The sequence below is a fragment of the Mesoplodon mirus genome, assembly GCF_964341445.2.
Source record: "Mesoplodon mirus genome assembly, chromosome: 17".
Lineage (NCBI taxonomy): Eukaryota > Metazoa > Chordata > Mammalia > Artiodactyla > Ziphiidae > Mesoplodon > Mesoplodon mirus.
In genome coordinates this window covers 5,596,026-5,617,254 of record NC_138993.1, presented here as the reverse complement: position 1 = coordinate 5,617,254, position 21,229 = coordinate 5,596,026, and the positions used below count along the sequence as shown (strand labels likewise).

The window sequence follows — 21,229 nt, the reverse complement described above, 5'->3', positions numbered from 1 at the left end:
AGAAAGGATCTTATTACAGACATAAACAGATAAAATATTGTAAAAAAATTAATAAACAGAAGCCTTGATTAAATAGAGTCAGGAGCCCAGAAGGGGGAGCTTTCATACCCTACAACAATAGCAGAGACCAACAGGAAGAAGAAAGAGTCCTCTGCTTTCCTGGCAAAGACTCAGCCAACGAAAAGCCACGGACTGTTATACGTTAGCCCTCCCAGCTTCCTTTCCCCTCTGTAAAAAGTCTTCTTCCCTTGCCGTGTGGGGACTTGCACATGCCTTGCCTTGATTGCAGACCCTGAACTGCAATTCTCTTCTGATCCTGAATAAACCCATCTTTGCTGGAGAAATATCTGACAGTCTATTTGTTTCAGGTCAATAATACCTAGAGACATAACTTGATGACAAAAATGTGAAATTTTTGATCAAATGGGAAAATTCCTTAAAAAATTATCAAAACTGGCAAGAGAAAAAGAAAAGCTGAATAACCCTTTGTCTTCTAAAGAAATTTAATCCAAAATTTACCCCAATGAAAACTGCAGGCCCAGATAACTTCACCAGAGAATCCTATCAAATATTTAAAGAAGAATTAACACCAACATATACATTTTTCCAAGGAGCTGAAGAATTCTTAAATCTTCTTAGGCCAGCAGTTTTGATACCATGCTAGCAAAGCCATTACAAAGAAGAGACATTAAAAGCCAATCTCACTCACTCACATAGATGCAAAAATCCCAAATGAATCTAACAATATAGAAAAAGGATAATAAAAGATGGGCATACTCAGGAATGAAAGGATGGTTTAATGTTGAAAAATCAATGTAATCTACCACATTAACAGAATAAAAGAGAAAAATCATCTTAATTGCAGAAAAAAATTTGACAAAATGTTTTCTAATGCCCATGATATTTAAAAAAAAATCCATAGCAAACTAGGAATGGCAAGGGTCATATTTAACCTAATAAATGGTATCTATAAAAAAAAAAAACCTATAGCAAACAGCATAGTTAATGGTGAAATATTGGAAGATTTTCCTCTGAAATCAGGACATGGGATGCCCATTATCACCATTTACACTAATATTGTACCAGAGGTTCTAACCAGTATAAAACGGGAGAAAGAGGGCTTCCCTGGTGGCGCAGTGGTTGAGAATCTGCCTGCCAATGCAAGGGACACAGGTTCGAGCCCTGGTCTGGGAAGATCCCACATGCTGTGGAGCATCTAAGCCCATGCACCACAACTACTAAGCCTGCGCTCTAGAGCCCACAAGCCACAACTACTGAGCCCGTGTGCCACAACTACTGAAGCCCGCGCACCTAGAGCCCATGCTCTGCAACAAGAGAAGCCACCGCAATGAGAAGCCCATGCACTGCAACGAAGAGCAGCCCCCATTCGCCGCAACTAGAGAAAGCCCACGGGCAGCAATGAAGACCCAACGCAGCCAAAAATAAATAAATAAACTTATTTTTTAAAAAAAGAACAAAAATGGTTCTCAGTATGCATATGCTAGAAAGAGAAGAGAAGGGAAAAGAAAAGAAAAGAAAGAAAAGAAAAAAAAGAAAACAAAAGTGGACACCAATGTCTTCAGAGCAGCAACTCAAACCATCACCTTGAGATTTCCCGAAGACTAACTCACAGGACGGACATAACTGTTCCACCCGCAAGGAGAGGATAAAGAGGTACCTACCTGTGAGCAGTTAACACCTCTGTAGTTGAAGATTTCAGGCTCTGACCAGAGGTAGTTTTACTATGAAACTAATGAAGGGGGCTTGCACAGGGCCCTGCTAAGGCCTTGGGAGGGACCCAGTCATGTGTTCTCATGGTCACAGGTATGTGTACAATTACATGGTTTAATCACAACTGGTTAGAACTTTTGTCTCTCTCCCTTGTGTTGGGTCACGTTGGGGATGTTGATTTGGGGAGACATTTATGCGGTTTGGGTTTAGTGGAATATGCTTATGGGATTCATAGTCACTTCCATGTATAGTGAAGTTGTCCATAGTCATTCAGGTTATAGGAATGGCTTCTAAGAGGACTCCTACCTCCCCATGACAACTTACCGTGAACCATGACACAAGGGTGCAGGACCAGAGGGCGGACTGCAATACAAAGCATGCAGTATCTGGGGACTGGAGGAGAAACAAGACTGAAAATGTGTAAAGCTGCAGCCTAGTCTGTAGAAACTTCTTCCAGCCATCGAACATGTGAAATCATAAGCTGGAGGCTTTGCTTCTCATCAACACCTAGTCGAAATGGAAGTCCTCTCCTGTCAGGAATGTGTTCAGTAATGCAACATGTACAAGCACAAGCAAACCATTTTTTAAAAAGTGGGAGTGGCACAACATAGAATTTGTCAGAATTCCTGTGTTTGTAGGACAAAGCCTAGAGCAGTATTACAAACAGCAAGCATGTCTTGTGTGAAGTTATACACTTTCTGCTTCTATATCTAACACATCTTTTCCTGACAAAGTCTGAGGGTTCTAAACAAGATGGCATGCAACATTGGCACCAAAGCAGTGAAACAGCGCTGAAATCTTACTGCTCATATGTGAAAGAAATTTCATTGAGATTTTCCCAAATTTGACAATGGTTCTAAAAATTCATATGGCATAGTCAGTCATGAGTTGTGATGCAGACATTTTAAACTATTAATAATAAAAAAACTTGATAGACCATGTTTTATAAGACTCAATTATCTTTCTCTTCTCTCTATAGAATATGATTTTCTAAAAGTAAAGAGGCAATCAAAAGTTATGTAGCCAGAAAAGGTAGGAAGAAGTAATATATGCATGTGTCAGGCAGTTAATTATTAATTAATTAAAATAATTTTAAAGTAGAAATAAGATTGTCTTGATTTCGTGACATCTCTGGTATTTGTCAACTTTTTTAAATCTGCAATTTGTTGTGATATCTTTTCCAGTTCTAAATAAATATTTACTTTTGTGCCTAATTCTATGTTTATAAACTTGTACTTTTTAAAAGAATGTTCCCCAAATTATATATGGGGAACAGATCCCCCCCGTCAAACCTGGATCCTCCCTTTGGCTCTGACGGCAAGGGAAAAAAATACCCCAGGACCTTTAGTTTAGGATTCACTTAGAAAGTTCTTGATATACATACCAGAAAAAACAAATGGATAAAATAATGAGCCAATGGAAAGGGAAATGGAAAGGGAAACCTTCTCACTGCTGTACAGTTTCTTGCAGAGTCATGAACACACTTGGACAGCATATGTTCTGGGCTCTCTTTGCTCCCCACTCTGTAGTGTCTTCCTAGGTGATCTCACCCAGCAGTCTCATGGCTTAAATACCATCCATAGACTAGTGACTCCCAAATTTCTCTCTCCCATCCAGACTTCTCTTCTGACCTCCAGACTTGTATGTCAAGATGCTTACCTGACATTATCACTTGAATTTTCATAAACCTTTCAACCATACAATATCTAAAACTGCACTCTCACTACTTTCCCAAACTTCTTCCTCTGCCAGCTTTTCTTATCGTAGTAAGGGGCATCTCCAACACCAGTTTCTTAAGGCAGAAACCTGAGGGTCATCCTGAGCACCCTTTTCCCTAACTCCCTTCACCCTACCTTCAAAATACATCCCATCTTTCCTCTTGCCCTTCCCTGCCACACTACTTGTTCATATCGCCGTCATATCTCTCCTAGAAGACTGTGTTAGCCTCCTACTATATTTGTGCAATCCATTCTCCAAAGAGCAGACAGTCAACATTTTAAAAATATAAACTGTCAAAGGGTACAAATTTCTAGTTATAAGATTAGTATGTTCTGGGGATCCAAGAGTCAATGTGGTAACTATAGCTTACAATACTACATACTTGCAAATTGCTAAGAAAGTAGATCTCAAATTTTCTCACTACACAAAGAAAAAAGTTGTAATTATATGTGAGGTGATGGATGTGTTAACTAACCTTATTGTGGTGATCATTTTGCAATATATGCCTGTATCAAACCATTGTGTTGGGTGCCTTAAACTACCTACAGAAATATACAACTTCATTCATATATTTTAGAACATCTCTATATTCTATATTCAAAAATTATTTTGTGGATTGGATTATTATATTCCATCAAATATACGGTAAGATACACTGTTATTTGACATAATACTAATGAAAACTGTCTTCTTATCAATTCGAATTTTTATTTTATATTCATAGAAAGAGCTCTTTTAGACTTATTTAGACCTAGGGGTTTATTATATGCACTCTTGGCATACATAGAAAGGTAAATATAAGCAAAACTATTTGGCTAATTTTTCCTAAAATTTCTTCACTTTTATAGTCCAGCTCTTCTGAACCACTTTCTGACTCAGAACTGTCAATGTCTGTGGTTTTTCCACATACCACTTCTTTAAAAACAACAAAACAACAAAAAAACCCAAAAAACTCTGGGAATTTAGATTTAGATTTTTAAAAGAAAACTATTCTGTCTGCCTATTTAATTTGAACCCCTAACCCATAAATCAACAAACATTTTTCTCAGAAAATAAATTACCTGCTGAAAGCTGAGAAAAGTTATCTGTCTGGCTAAACATAATTAAAATGTCAAAGATGAAAAATGCACAAGTATCAGGTAAGTAACTAGCGGGGTGGATGGAATTTTCTATCATTGAGGGGGAAAAAGTTTGGAGCTAGTAATGATACTATGACATATATATATGTCCTCAACTTTCATGGCCAGCTCAGCTCTGGATGGTTGGTTTTTAATTTCAGAAAAGAAAAAAAAAAGAAAAAAGAAAGAAAAGAAAATAGAAGAAGAAGAAAGAGGAGTGGAGAAAAGAAGAAAGAAAGAAGGGGGAAAAGGAGGGAGGAGCGGAAAGAGCAAAGACCCACTGCATTTTCTAAGCCTTAACCCTCTGCTTTTATTTGGAAACTCAGCCTAAGGTTCTATTAATACTTGTGCAGACCCCTTCCCCTATTTACCAGAAGGACAGAAATAGCTTTAGCTTTAGGAAAGAAATAGCTTTAGCTTTAGGAAAGTAACTGAACTGATAAGATGACCATTCAGTACTTCCTTGCTGTTAAATATCCAGAAATAGCATATGTGTACTATCAGTCTTTTGCAGTCTATCAGGTGTACACTGCACCCCAATCTTAAATGTAAACTTCTGACTTATGTCACTGGAACCATGGAAGATGGAATGTATGGGGGAGGGGGCAGGGGGTGAGATCTGTGTGGTTTAGAAATATGCAAAATCAATTTAGTAATTTTTTGATAGGAAAGTAATATTCCTATCAAAGTGTTATTAAAAGTTATTGCCATTTTAACTCTTAAAATGACTTCATAATTCATTAGTCACTTTGGTTTTCATCGCCGGTGGAGAATTTTAAATCCCCAAATTATCACGAATCAAAAATACAAATAAATGACTGTCATCAAAGAATTTAAACATTTCAGAGGGACTCTCTGATGACTCAGAGTTCAAATTCCACTGCGCAGAGAATGCTGTCGGTCTTCAGGTTATTAATATAAGTAAAACCACATGAAACTGAAAATATCTGGTTGTTAACAAACTGATAACTATTGCTAACAATTCTTTTTTTCTGGAAGAAATTTCAGACAGTCTTTTGGTTTAACTCATGACTCATTTTTTTTTTTTTTTTTGGCTGCGCAGCATGTGGGATCTTAGTTCCCCAACCAGGGTTCAAACCCGCGCCCCCTGCATTGGAAGTGTGGAGTCTTAACCACTGGACCACCAGGGAAATCCCCCTGCAACAATTTACTGAATGCCTACACTGTACCAGAGCTGTGCTGTGCAGTTAGGTGACCACCAGCCACTTGTGCGTGCCTACTGAGCCCTTGAAAAATGGCCAGTGCAATTGAGGAATTAAACTTTTAAATGTCTGTACTTAATTTTAATTAACTTATTTTTAAGAACTTATTTTTAATTAACTTTAATTAAACCTTAATTAACTTTAATTAACTTAATTTAATTAACTTATTTTTAAGATGATACTCAATTCAGTTATTAGAAAACTTTGAAGTATGTTTGGAACAATCTGGGTGTGTAAATATACTTTTACAAGTCTACATTTTATGAAATGCAAATACAATTCGAGTATTTATAAATAAAAATTTAGCATCCAAATTGAGATACATTGTAACTGTGAAATACGCACTGGATTTTGAAAACTCAGTACAAAAAAACCTCACTAAAATATCAAGTTATTTTTATATTGATCACATACTGAAATAATATTTTTGATATTTGGGGTTAAATAAAAATTATTGAAATTAATTTCACCAGTTTCTTCTTCATTTAAAAATGTGGCTACTAGGGACTTCCCGGTGGATTAGTGGTTAAGACTCCACACTCCCAGTGCAGGGGGCCTGGGTTCGATCCCTGGTCAGGAAACTAGATCCTGCACGAGGCAATGAGGATCCCCTGTGCTGCAACTAAGACCCAGCGCAGCGAAATAAATAAATATAAATAATATAATAGAAATATAAATAAATATATATATTTTAAATGTGGCTACTAGGAAATTTCAAATTACATATGTGGGTTGCATTCTATCTCTATTGGACAGCTCTGTGCTGGAGACCTCTAAGATAGAGTGAAAGACGATTGCCTCTATCCCTTGATCTCAAGAACGCCTACGGCTTCAATTTCAGTTAGCCTGAGCCATTTGTTCTTCCCACCTCCTTTAGCCATCAGTTACATCACATCCCAACCAGTACACAAATATGAGCTACTGGGCCTAAAGGTGGAAATGTGGATGAATCAACATGAATTCATTCATCCTACTAAAAAAGGTCAGCCCAGAGGAAATTTTATATTGATGCTAGAATAAAAATATAATTTTGATATATGATTACTAATAAATTCTCATTGTTCTTTGTTTTCAACACACTCCAACTTTTTCTCCTTTAGGAGAACTTAATGATCTCCTACTTGACCAAAGTCCCCTACATTTCTCAATTCACTTATTCAGGTTTCAATATAGACTAAGAAACAGCCGTGTATTAGTTCTCTATTGCTGCTTAACAGATTACCCACCCCCACCCCAAATTCAGCAGTTTCAAACAAGGAGCAACTGTTAATCTCACAGCCTCAGGGTCAGGAATCTGGGCGTGGCTTAGGTGCGCTCCTCCCCCTCCGGCTCAGAGTCTCCCACGGATGCAGTTCTCCCAAGACCCAAGTGGGGGCGTGGGGGGGGGAGTGGCCCTCTGAACACACGTGCCAGACTGCTGTCAGGCCTCCCTTACGTCCTCACTGGCTCTTGGCCAGAGACACTGGTTCCTTGTGGATGGACTTCTCCGTGGAGAAGCTAAGTGGATTCCCTCAGAGCCTGAATGAGACGGAGAGAGGGCAAGCAAGATGGAAGCCTCCATCATCTCCTAACCTAATCCCCGAATGGCATCCTATCACTTGCCATTTTCCACGTGTTAGAAGTGAGTTATTAGGTCCAGCCTACACTCAGGGGAGGGAGGCGGTTATTACACAAGGAGCTGGGGATGATCCTTGGGACCATCTTAAAGGCTGCCTACCACGGGGAATAAGCTGGTTGTGAGCCATTTGAACTTTAACCAAAATTGGTTAATGATCCCTTGAATAATCGAGACTGATTCGGAGCAAAGTCCTTAAAGTGACTCTTTTTCCATTGTTAACCATAAATCTGGAGGTGTAATCAAACGTTTTTGACACCTGGTGTGTATAGTATTGCAGTCGTAACTGACTGAAGACATTTGGTTACTGTTTGCTGGAACACTGGGATTTTTTAGGATTATGTTTATGATTATTGAAAAAATAAACCTGAAGTATATGAAATATGATCCATCCCCTAAAATTTTAATAGCATCATTAAAATTCTCCAAAACTTTATTTTAAAACTCCATAGACAGAAGTGCCCAGGAGTGGTTTTGTCCATAGGGGAGTAATCCTCAATCACCCTTTAGACTTTTCTATGTTACTGGCAAGGTTTCAGTATTTCTGCTGCTTTTCCATGTCGCGAAAACTTGTGCTGCTCTGAGAATAACACCCAATTCCCATTTTAAATTAAAGGACTCATATAAAATTGATCACCCCCCTCCTTTCATTTAACTAACTCATCTCTCACTGCACCCCGACAGGAGTTTTCCATTGTGACCTGACTTATCCGGTGATCTTTCCCTGCAGGGCCATCACATAGCAATCGTCCTGACTGATAATAGATCCTTTATACTGCTTTCTATCAAACCATATTCTTCCCTCTCCTTCCTTTAAAAGGCTGCTGAAGCTCACCTTCCAGACTAACCCCAGCAGAATTTTTTTTTTTTAAGTACAGCTTTCTGTCTTTGGGTTTTTTGGTTTGTTTGTTTTTTTTTTGTTTGTTTGTTTGTTTGTTTGTTTGTTTTCTTTTTTGCGGTATGCGGGCCTCTCACTGTTGTGGCCTCCCCCGTTGCGGAGCACAGGCTCCGGATGCGCAGGCCCAGCGGCCATGGCTCACGGGCCCAGCCGCCCCGCGGCATATGGGATCCTCCCAGACCGGGGCACGAACCCGTATCCCCTGCATCGGCAGGCGGACTCTCAACCACTGCGCCACCAGGGAGGCCCTGTTTGTTTGTTTTTTAATTAATTTTTATCAGAGTAGAGTTGCTTTACAATGTTGTGTTAGTTGCTGCTGTGCAGCAAAGTGAATCAGTTATACATTTACGTATATCCACTCCTTTTTAGATTCTTTTCCCATATAGGTCATTACAGAGTGCTGAGTAGAGTTCCCTGTGCTACACGGTAGGTTCTTATTACTCTGTTTTATGTATAGTAGTGTGTATGTGTCAATCCTAATCTCCCCAGCAGATTTTTAACCACAGAAATCTAATCAGACTTGAATTAAGGTGCAGACCAGGGAAGGATTGGGAGTTGCTATTAGATTGGTGTATTGAAATCTAAGATTTCAGAGGTGGAGGACTGTCAAGGTGTAACCTTGAAAATGGACTGGTTCCTTTTAATCACAATGGTTGGCAGCAGTGGTGTCAATGTTCTTTGAGGATGGATGGGTGTACATCATCACGATCACAGCTGGATGGAGAGGTGCAAAGAGATGAAGAGAGTCACTAGATGGGGTGCAACTTGATTCAGGAAATGAAAGGTTATGTAAGACGTTATAGCTGGAAAAGAGTGGCAGTGATCAAGAGGAATACATAATGTACTGGATTTTTCTTTTAAACCCCAAAACCAAAAACATGGTTTGAAGAAGTGATCAGCCAAATAAAGACTGGCCTGTGTGAGTTATTCTGGAAGGTGCACCCAGGCTCTCATCGCCTGACACCAAATCAATAACCTGTGATCCTAAGTTTACCTGTCACAGCCAGCCTGAGCTTCTCTTAGTCAGATAAGAAAACTTGCAACTCTGAGACCAGACTCTGGTCATTCATTCTTGGAAAAACACCACAGAAATGACACTGTGTTCTTCTCAGTACATCCCATCAAGAGACATGCCATGTTGACCTGTCCTATAGGTGATGTTAACCTTGATCACCTTGTCAAGTTGGTGTCTGCTAGGTTTCTCCTCTATAGAGTCCTCAATTTCATCACTTTGTAAATTGATTCGTATTTTGTAGGGAGGTGTTCTGAGATTGTACCACTATTCTATTCCTCATCAAACACCTACCACCCGCCTTAGCATCCACTGATGACTTCTGTCTGAATCCACCGGCTCTATGAAGACTGCCAAATGTTAACGCTTCATAACATGAAACGTGGCATTATCATAGGCTTTACTGAAGCAAAGTTTTAAGGAGGCCATTGTGATCCTAATGGGAAGGGGACAGTGATGGTGGTAGTGGGGTGATGGTAATAATCTGGGCAAGACAGTTGTGAAAATGATTGGCAACTGAGGGTAGAATGGAGGGAGGGAACATAGTAAAAAGCTATTTAGGACACAGCTCCTGATCTAGATTTGGTGACGAACTGAATGTGAAGATTTAAGAGACGTTACTACGAGGGTGACTGGTGACCAGGGCAGTGTGTCTCAGGAGGAGCACATTTTGGTTATTTTGAAAATGGGTGTGTAGTTGGTGAGGCAGGTATAAACTGCAGGTGGAGAACCTGGAATCTTTGGCATCGAGATGGTACTGGAAGTAGATGAGATCACCAGGAGGGCAGAGAGGAGAGAAAAGATTTTAACTCAATGGAACACCAGTGTTGCAGGAGAGGAAGAGGAGGTGGAGCCAGCGAGGAGGGTTAAGAAGGTATTATCTGAGTGGTAAGACAACTGAGACAGTGGCTGTAGTTAAATAAGACAGCAGATTAGCTGGCTACCACCTAAGAGAAGTCTGAAGGAATAGAAACTAAGACTAACAAGTTTTGCATGGGCGTGGAGGAGAGTGGAGAAAGATAAAAACCAAAGAGCCCTGGGTAGGCAGGGGACAGCACAAAGACCCCAAGTGAACAGGTTTGTGTAGGAAGAGTGGGAAACCCACAACTCATTAGCATTCCCTTTTCCTCCATCAACTTCTTGGCGCTGAGCTGGGGCCACGCTTTTTATTCCTCCACAGCCCAAAAGAGTGTTTCCTTTCTTCAGGGGCTTCCCTAGTGGCGCAGTGGTTGAGAGCCCGCCTGCCGATGCGGGGGACGCGGGTTCGTGCCCCGGTCCGGGAGGATCCCACGTGCCGCGGAGCGGCTGGGCCCGTGAGCCATGGCCGCTGAGCCTGCGCGTCCGGAGCCTGTGCTCCGCAGCGGGAGAGGCCACAACAGTGAGAGGCCCGCGTACCGCAAAAAAAAAAAAAAAAAAAAAAAAAGTTTGGGGCTTCCCTGGTGGCGCAGTGGTTGAGAATCTGCCTGCTAATGCAGGGAACACGGGTTCGAGCCCTGGTCTGGGAAGATCGCACATGCCGCAGAGCAACTAGGCCCGTGAGCCACAACTACTGAGCCTGCGTGTCTGGAGCCTGTGCTCCGCAACAAGAGAGGCCACGATAGTGAGAGGTCCATGCACCGTGAGGAAAAGTGGCCCCCGCTTGCCACAACTAGAGAAAGCCCTCGCACAGAAACGAAGACCCAACACAGCAAAAATAAATAAATAAATCAATAAACTCCTACCCCCAACATCTTCTAAAAAAAAAAAAAAAAAAAAAAGTGTTTCCTTTCTTCCATCATCTGCTCTCTTCACTCAACACCCAGACCCACAGAGGAAAAGAAAACACCACGAGCTTTACCGTTACTATCTTGTTACCAAACACAAACACGTTTATAGTTTTAAATATTTTACTTCAAGAAACTACAAGAGAAATAAGAACAAAGCGAAAAGTGAGTGGAATAGAGGGACAGAACTCTGCAAAAATAGCAGTAGAGCAGTTTGTTAGTTACTGTCTTCTTTGAAATGTAAAGGGTCTAGGACAGCTTCCTCTCAGCCCCCTTCTCTGAGGACCTATGAGGTGCCTGGGGTAGTTTCCTTTGTTGGGTTGGGTCCTGAATCAAATGATTCCTTTTTTAAACCCAAGGTTACTTCTGCTGCTGACTCTTGCACGCATACAATTCTCAGTTTCTTTCTTCCTTTTTTTTTTGTTAAAAAAAATGTATTTACTAAGATTAAATTCCCATACCACCAAAGTCACTCACTTGAAACTTACAATTCAGTGGTTATAGTATATTCCCAGAGTTGTGCAATCATCACCATGACCTAAGTTAAGAAAATTTTATCACCACCCAGAAAGAAACCTCAGACCCCATTAGCAGTCAATCCTCATCTGCAATACACACCGCCTGCACCCCCACACCCTGGCCCTAGGAAACCACTAATCTACTTTTGGTCTCTATTGATTTGCCTATTCTGGACATTTCATATTAATGGAATCATATCATATGTGGTTTTTTGTGACTGGTTTCTTTCACTTAGCTTAATATTTTTAAGGTTCACCATGTTATAGCATCTATCTTTCATTTTTTTGGTCAAATAATATTCCATTGTATGGATACATCAAAATTTTGTTTTCCCATTCATCATTTGATGGGCATTTGGGTTGTTTCCACTTTTTGGCTATGATGAATAAAATTGCTAAGAACATGCACGTACAAGTTTTTGTATGGACATACGTTTTCATCTCGCTTGGGTATGTACCTAGCAGTGGAACTGCCAAGTCATACATAGTCAAACACTATGTTTAATCTTGTGAGAAACTGCCAGACTGTTTCCCAAAGCAGCTGCAATATTTTCAATGTCCACCAGCAATGTATGAGGATTCGGGCCTCTCACTGTTGTGGCCTCTCCTGTTGCGGAACACAGGCTCCGGACCCGCAGGCTCAGTGGCCATGGCTCACGGGCCCAGCCGCTCTGCGGCATGTGGGATCTTCCCAGACCGGGGCACGAACCCGTGTCCTCTGCATCGGCAGGTGGACTCTCAACCACTGTGCCACCAGGGAAGCCCGAGGATTCTGATTTCTCTACATCCTTACCAACACTTGTTAACCGTCTTTTTGATTCTCAGTTTCTTCTGATCAGAACTTTCTGCTCTTCTGTCTGGATGGGATTCAGGCCCCAGCTAAACTGCCCTTCTATGCTTTAGCAGCCTGTGGTACTCCTGAGCCCTGTGGACAAGAAAAGCAAGTCCCTTTTGGGAATTCCCTGGTGGTCCAGTGGTTAGGACTCAGCGCTTTCACTGCAGGGGCCAGGGTTCAATCCCTAGCCAGGGAACTAAGATCCCCACAAGCTGCACAGCGTGGCCAAAAACCCATAAAATTAAATTAATTAATTAATTTTAGAAAGAAAGAAAGAAAGAAAAGCAAGTCCTTTTTTTACCTCTAAAAATTCCACTGCTAGGCTTTGGGCCAGCCTGCACTGACCTGGCCTCCCTGTCTTTGCCCTTCCTGAAGTCCTCATTCCCTGGTTCCTTAGGGGGCAGGGGGTTAGGATGCTATCCTGCCCTCCCCCACCAAGTAGTCCCCTTCTTCCCCTTGCCCCTTCAGTGTTGTGGCTCCTCCAGGTCCTTTCCTCTTTGCTGGATGCTGAGCTAGGAGAGTCGTTTTCAGTCTTCCTTGATATGTAAATGAACCTAAGCTTGCTCGCTCATAAGCCCCTTCCCACAGGCTCACTCGTTTCTATTCCATTTGTCTGACGTATGTTAATTAGCTGGGTGTTAAGACTTTCTTGGTTTGCTAAAACTCTACCTCTCTCCTTCAATTTTGTTTTTATTTCCATTATTTTATGTACTGTTGGTTACTGACTTCATGATTTCCCCCTTAAGCCTAAAATCACTTAGCAGAGCGTTCACAAACTTCTCAGATTTGGGATTCAGATTTATATTATTAACTTTTTGGCTTTACTGAAGTGTGATGAGAGAGTGTAACATATTCTTTTGAGATTAATTTCTGTGACCTAGTATATGATCAATATTTTTTAAGTGACATGGAAGTTCAAAACGGAGATATTTTCTCTGCTAATAGGATACGGATTCAAATAGGTATGTAAACTTCTTCCTTGTTAATTATGTTGTCCAAATCTTCTATATCCTTAGTTACTTTTTTTTTTTTTTTCTGCCTGCACAGCATGGCACGCGGGGATCTTAGTTCCTGGACCAGGGATTGAACCAGAATCCCCTGCAGTGGAAGCTCAGAGTCTTATCCACTGGACCGCCAGGGAAGTCCCCTTAGTTACTTTTGACAATTTTAGTTGGGCCAAGTCGTCATGACAACAGATGCCACCATCTTCATAACTTGTCTTCTTTCCATGAAATCCTTGCTTTGACCTCTTTTTTTTTTTTTTTTTTGCGGTACGCGGGCCTCTCACTGCTGTGGCCTCTCCTGTTGCAGAGCACAGGCTCCGGACACGCAGGCTCAGCGGCCATGGCTCACGGGCCCAGCCGCTCCGCGGCATGTGGGATCTTCCCGGACCGGGGAACGAACCCATGTCCCCTGCATCGGCAGGCGGACTCTCAACCACTGCACCACCAGGGAAGCCCATCCTTTGACCTCTTGAATCATCCATCTCTCCCTGCTTCAGGATTTATGTTCTTATTAGAGTTTGGAATGGGAATAATGGTACCTAACTTATGGGATTGTAATGAGAATTAAGAGAGATAATGGTTGTAAAGTGATTAGTACAATGTTTGGCACATGATAGGCACTCACAAGGTAGCAATTATTATACTGAGGCATAATGGGTTAAAGGAGAATGGATTCAAGCCCATCGGAATTCCATTAGCCTCTCACTAGCTGAAAGACCTTGGGTGTGTCACCCAACAGCTCTGAGCCTTAAATATCTTTCTTTCTTTTTTTTTTCAGTTGGGGTATAGTTGTTTTACAATGTTGTAAAGTGAAGTGGAGTTCCCTGTGCTATACAGCAGGTACTGAGCCTTAGACTTCTAACTGGAGAAACCATTCCATCTCATTCCTAATGACAAGCCAGAGATAGCTAGTTTGCATTTTGGTGTACTGCCTTCCAGTCATTTAGGGATACGTGTATATGTATATATTTGTTTATACTTTAACCTAACACAGGTTATACTATATAGTTTTGTATCCTTTTTACCCTAAACTCTTTTTTTTTTTTTTTTTTTGCGGTATGCGGGCCTCTCACTGTTGTGGCCTCTCCCGTTGCGGAGCACAGGCTCCGGACACGCGGGCCCAGCGGCCATGGCTCACGGGCCCAGCCGCTCCGCGGCACATGGGATCCTCCCAGACCGGGGCACGAACCCGTATCCCCTGCATCGGCAGGCGGACTCTCAACCACTGCGCCACCAGGGAGGCCCTACCCTAAACTCTTTGAAAGCATAATTTTTTAAAAATTGAAGTATAGTTGATTTACAGAGTTGTGTTAATTTCTTTTGTACAGCAAAGTGATTCGGATATATATATATATATATATATATATATATATATATATATACACACATATACACATTCTTTTCTGTTATGGTTTATTATAGGATATTGAATATAGTTCCCTGTGCTATATACACTAGGACCTTGTTGTTTATGAAAGCATAATTTTTAATTGTTCCCATTTTTTGTGTTAACTTCTAAGTCATCCATGTTATATTTCTTTATAAAACAAAATATACACTTGAAATCTATTCAATATAGCAGTTAACAACTAATCTGTAGAAAAATCATATGAATTAATTTCTAGGCATTGATTTTGAAACCTATGTATTGTGTGTTAGATTGCATTCCCCCTCACCTATCCCCCAAATATTTTGGAGTCCTAACCCCCTGTACCTCAGAATGTGACCTTATATGGAAATAGGGTTTTTACAGAGGCAATCAAGTTACAGTGAGGTCATTAGGGTGGGTTCTAATCCAATATGGCTGGTGTCCTCATAAAAAGAGGAAATTTGAACACAGAGATGCACACAGGGAGAACATCATGTGACGATGAAGATAGAGATCAAGGTGACACAGGAGAAGCGGAAGAATGCCAAAGATTTTCAGTAAAGCCCCAGAAGCTAGGAGTACAGGGGCATGGGACAGATTCTCCCACAAGGCTCTCGGAAGGAAACGTACTCAAATCTCTAACCTCCAGAACCGTGAGACAATACATTTCCATTGTTTAAGCCATTCAGTTTGTGGTACTTTGTTACAGCAGACTTACCAAACTAATACATTCTGTTGCCAGGAATTGTAAGGGGATGATTATTTTAAAATCATCTTAGACATAAACAGTTATCACAAAATTCTGCCATCAGAGGTTTGCAGTTCACCTGTGTGCCACCAAGTTTGCATCTTGGAAACAGTTCCCAAGGTTATGCTATAGTTATCTCATTTAGGTGGGTTAGTAAGATGACAGTACAGAGTAGCTGATGATATCTAAGGAAGGATAGTTATCTTCTGCACGTTCAGGATGACTTCACTAATCCATCGTTTCAAAATCTTTTTCCCCCAAATCTTTTTATTATAGAAAATTTCTAAGAGAAGTATAATGAGCTTATGTCACTGTCACTTAGGTTTGATATTACTCACACATGGTCAGTTTTGATTCCTCCACTCAAATCCTCCACATCAAATAATTTTGAAAAAAATCTCAAATTTTCTATCATTTTAAACAGCTTTTTTGAGATCTAATTGCCAAGCCATATAGTTCGCTTATTTGGTGTACAATTCAATGGTTTTTAGTATACTTACAGAATTGTGCAACCATCACCATAATCTAATTTTAGAACATTTTCATCATCCCAGAAGAAACCCTCTACTCATTAGCTGTCATTTTCTATTCCTCCCTCAACCTCCCCATTTTATATCTTACCCGTAAATATTTCACAGGCACTTCTACAAAGATAGGAACTATTTTAAAAATATGTAACAATATCATTAGTGAACATAGAAAATTTTGAATAATAATTATTTAACATCAAAGATAAAATCTGTGGTCACATTTTCTTGATTATTCTATACGCATTTTTCACTTTGCTTAAGTCAGAAGCCAAATAAAATCCTCACATTGCACACTGCAATTGCTTGATATATCTGTTGGTTTTTTTTAACCTAAAGGTTAACCGTCTAACTCTCTCTTTCTCTTTTTTTCTTACAAATTTTTGTGGAAGAAACCAGCTTATTTGTTCTATAAAGTTTACTCGGGCCGGGAATTTTCTGACTGTATCCTTGTGTCCTTGTTTACCGTGTTCCACGGTCCCCTGTGTTTCCTATAAATTGGTAGTTGAATTTTAATGGTGTTTTAATCTGATTCAAATGTTTTTTGTTTGGATAAGACTTCTTCATAGGTGGAAGTGTTGTGTCAAACTGCCTTTTAAATATTCTTTTACTGTGAAATACATCATACTTACAGCCATGTATAAAAATAATTATGTATTTTAAAGAAGAAGAAGAAAAGGAACAAGCACCCATCACAAAAGTTAAATAGCAGTACAGTGCTGCCAGTACCTTCTCTAATGAAATCTCTCCTCACCCCATTCTAGGGGTAAAAGCACTATCCTGACTTTTGTGATAGTTATTCCTTGACTTTCTTTATACCCCTTATGAATATATTCCTAAAGAGAGTATTGTCTGGTTTGCCTTTATGTCTGTTATTCTATGACCTGCTCTTTTCCCCCCCTCAACATTATGTTTTTGAGATTCATCCATATTGTGTACGGTAACTGTAGCTCATTCATTTTCACTGTTACATAATATTTCATTATGTGAATAGACTCTAGTTTATCCTTTTGTTAGTGGACATTTAGATTGTCCCCAGTCTTTTGATATTACAGACGATAACTCTATGAACATTCTTGCTCATGGTTCCCGGTGCTTGTGTGCAGAGTTTCTCTAAGGTGTATGTGTGTCCAGGGGTGAAACTGCTGGTGTAAGGTGTACAGATGTTCATCTCCAGTAAGTGATGGCAAATTATTGTCCAAAGTGTTTACACCAATTTAGACTCCCACTAGCAGTGAGCAAGAGTTACCCATTGATTCGAATTCTTGCTAATGCTTGGTATTGTCAGATTTTGCCAATTGGTGGGTTCAAATTCTCTATTAATAAAAGACGTGTAAAATTGTACTGTGTATTTGATATTTCAACTGAATTCCCAGGAATCCTATTAAAATATTCCTTCTGCTTGTCCCTTATTTTCAGGAAAACAACGCTTTGTATTTTAAGTGACATTAAGGCATTTCACCTATAGATTGTCATTGAAAATATGTAAAAATTTTTGAAGGGGGAGAGAGATTTGTGTAATTTAAGGGCTGGAGAGATATTCATGAGATGAAGGACTACTTACTCATAGCTATGCAGCAGCTAAGCATTATGGTGGTAAGAATCTATAGATAAAATAGATCCTTTGTAGAGCCAATGCAAGACCCTCCATTCAACCCAGAAACAAACTTACTCTTCTCTCTTCCGTTTCTTCTTTCATCTCATTCCTCCTGGCTGCTTCTTGCCACAAGCTCTGGAACCAAAATTTTACACGAGGGTGTGCATAACTAGACGAGCAATCTAGGGCTCCAGATAATGTAGGGCTACTTCCTTAGAGTGTTTCTGTGACAAATAAATTGGGTATCATATTAGATATGGCTCTCAGCACACTTCCAGGAATGATGGGCATCACCTCACCTTCTAAATGTTAGCTTATGGGGAGGAGGGGTGGGGGAGGGATGGGTTGGGAGTTTGGGATTAGTAGATGCAAACTACTACATATAGAATGGAAAAACAACAAGGTCCTACTGTATAGCACAGGGAACTATATTCACTATCTTGTGATAAGCCATAATGGAAAAGAATATGAAAAAAGAATGTAGGGCCTCCCTGGTGGCGCAGTGGTTGAGAGTCCGCCTGCCGATGCAGGGGATACGGGTTCGTGCCCCGTTCTGGGAGGATCCCATGTGCCGCGGAGTGGCTGGGCCCGTGAGCCATGGCCGCTGGGCCTGCGCATCCGGAGCCTGTGCTCCGCAACGGGAGAGGCCACAACAGTGAGAGGCCCGCATACCGCAAAAAAAAAAAAAAAAAAAAAAAAAGAATGTATATATATGTATAACTGAGTCACTTTGCTGTACAGTAGAAATTAACACATTGTAAATCAACTATACTTCAATAAAATAAATTAAACAAAATAAATAAAATTTAAAACAATGTTAGCCTATACCTCATACTCCAAAATACTTCAGTCCATAAAATTTGCTCTTTCTAGAATTATTTTTCTCCACAAATTTCCAGGGAAAATCTAGAGTACATAGAAACCATTCTTATTTCTCCCCTTTTACTACCTCTCCTCACGGTTTTCTGCCTTGTGTCTAAGATTCTTTGAAAAAGCAGCAATAAATTTTGAATTGATTTTGTGTCCTTGAACAGTGCTCCACCCAAGCTGATATGTTTCAAATTTGTAATCATTAGTTTCTTTGAAAGCAGTAATCAAGCTGTAAATAAAAGGTAATGCCTTAGATCTTGGCAATTGGAAGGCTTGCTTCCAATTTACCACTTTTCTTCCCATCACCAGCCTGCTTCACTGCTTTTATTTGTTCATGTCTCACTGAACTCAACGTTTCTTTCTCTAGCTCTGTCTAACCTAAGGTAGGTGCTTAAAAAATTTTTTTTTTTTTTACTTTTCATTGTGGTAAAAATGCACGTAACATAAAATTTACCATCTTGACCACTTTTAAGTGTACAGTTGTGTTAAATACATGCACATTGTTGTGCAACCGATCTCCAGAACTCTCTTCATCCTGCAAAACTGAAACTCTGTCCCCACCAAACAACTCTCCATTCCCCCTCTCCCCAGACCCCAGTCCCAACCCAACCACTCTTTCTGTCTCTACAAATTTGACTACTCTAGGTAACTTATATAGGTAGAATCACAGCGTTTGTGTTTTCGTGGCTGGTTTATTGCATTTAACATGTCCTCAAGGTTCATCCATGTTGTAGCATGTGCGGAATTTCCTTCCTTTTGAAGGCTGAATAACAGTCCAATTGTATGTATATACCATATTTGTTTATCTATTCACCTGGTTTTGTTTATCCATTCATCTGTGGATGGACATCTGCGTTGCTTCCACCTTTTGGCTATTGCGAAAACTGTTGCTGTGAATATGGGTGTAAAGATATCGTTTCATTAACCTGCTTTCAATTCATTTGGGTATATACCTAGCAGTGCAATTGCTGGATCATATGGTAATTCTATTTTTAATTTTTGGAGAAATTGTCACATTGTTTTCCATAGTGGCTGCACCACTTTTAAAGTTTCTGTTATGCTCTAGGGAAGAAAATTATCCTACTCTAGACTACAGCTGAGGAAAAGGATTGTATGGCCAAGAACGTGCAGTCAATTATCACGCTTGATTAGAACATGATTAAAATAATTAAAAGCATGGAATTCCTAGAACCTGGAGACACATTATAAACCATGTGGTCTACTGCACTCACTTACAGGTGAGTAAACTGGGACTTTGAGAGAACAAGTGCTTGGGAAGGTCAAGGGCTGGTTAAGGGAAGAATCAGAGCCGGCATCCAAGGCTTTCCAATCTCCAAATTATTGCCATGAAAATAATTTCAACTTGAAATATTATGTGAGGAAGAACAAGAATTACCTGATGGTTAATTCAAAACATCCCCTGGGATGCACTGTGTGTTCTGCTTTTGTTTCTGTGGCTGTTTTTTAGCCTCCCTGATTGCCTTGGTTGACATTGAAACCGAGCCTGTTTTTCTCGCTGCCGCTGTGGACAGCGTCCTGGGCATCCTAGGAGATGGAGGGGGAGACAAAGAAAATCGGTCCTTAGTTAGGATCCACCGGGCGTGGACCCCGACCCTCTGCTCGCCTGCGCACCAGCCAGAGGCGCCCGAGTGTGGCGCGGATGTAGCTCCCATCCTGCGGCCTCAAAGCCCCCCGCGCGCGAGTGGCTGGCTCCCTGCAGAGTCCCCACGCTCCGGGACCCGAACCAGGGGGTTCCGGGACGCCCGGGGGCCAGGCAGCTCTGGCCGTGCCTCCCCACCAGCCGGAGCCGCGGAGCCCCTGCGACTTCCCTGGCGGAACCGCGCCCAGTCTCCCCCGCCACAGTCGGGGGGCCCCGGGCGCCGCGGAGCTCGGGCTGCGGACCACGGTGGGCACGTGGGTTCGGCCGCAGCGCTGCGCCAGGCACCGGCGCCCCGGCACAGCCCCTGCCGGTGGGGAGAGGGATCCTCCCCCCCGTCTACTTTGCACCAGTCCGAGGGAATTTGCGGTCGGTGACGCGCATCCTTAAGCGAGCCACCTGCAGCGCGGGGCGCGCCGCTGAGGGCGGCATCGCAGGGCTGGGCCGGTGCGGCCTGGGGACCCCGGGCTCGGGAGGCCATGCCGGCGTTGGCGCGCCTCGGCGGCCGGCTGCCGCTGCTCGGTAAGGCCCCGCTCGCCCGCTCGAGCCCCCGCGGCCCCCGGCCCCCACCCCGCGCGGGGACCGGGCGCGCGCCTCCTCCGTCCCCGCCGCCGCGCGCCTCCCCGCCCCGCTCCTTCCCTCGCTCCCGCGCCCCTCCCCTCTTTCGCGCCCTCCAGGCTCGCCCAGAACCCACCCGCGGCCCCGGCCTGGCCCACCCCGCGTCCTCCTCCCCCTCCTCTCGCGTCGCCGCTCCGACTCGGGCCGCGGTACCCACCGGCGGCCCCGACCCCGCAGGCGGCCTCGCCGAAGCGCTGCCCGGGGCCGGGGCCGCGGCCGCCCCGCCCGCCTCTCTGGCTGCCCGCTCGGGCCGCGCGCCCGGGTAGTGGGCCGGCAGCCCGAGTCTGCGGCCCCGAGCTGGGCGCCGGGGGGCCGGGACCTCGCCTGCACCGACCCCGGCTACCGTAGACTCCTGGGTGGCGTCTTCAACTCTTCTTTTGAGGTTTTGATTTAGGGAGTGAACTCTG

General features: G+C 42.2%; 1 protein-coding gene and 1 long non-coding RNA gene across 2 annotated transcripts in view; one reads left to right on the top strand and one right to left on the bottom strand.

Moving 5' to 3' along the window:
• Window positions 1-21,229, bottom strand: part of LOC309792796 — a 468,580-nt gene that overhangs the window by 269,864 nt on the left and 177,487 nt on the right. The gene's annotated exons all lie outside the window — the stretch shown is intronic.
• The window catches only part of FLT3 (fms related receptor tyrosine kinase 3), a 79,428-nt gene continuing 77,964 nt past the window's right edge, over window positions 19,766-21,229 (top strand). Inside the window, exon 1 of the mRNA XM_082602621.1 lies at window positions 19,766-19,785. The gene's annotated coding sequence lies outside the window, so the exon portion shown is untranslated. The remainder of the gene's footprint in view (window positions 19,786-21,229) is intronic.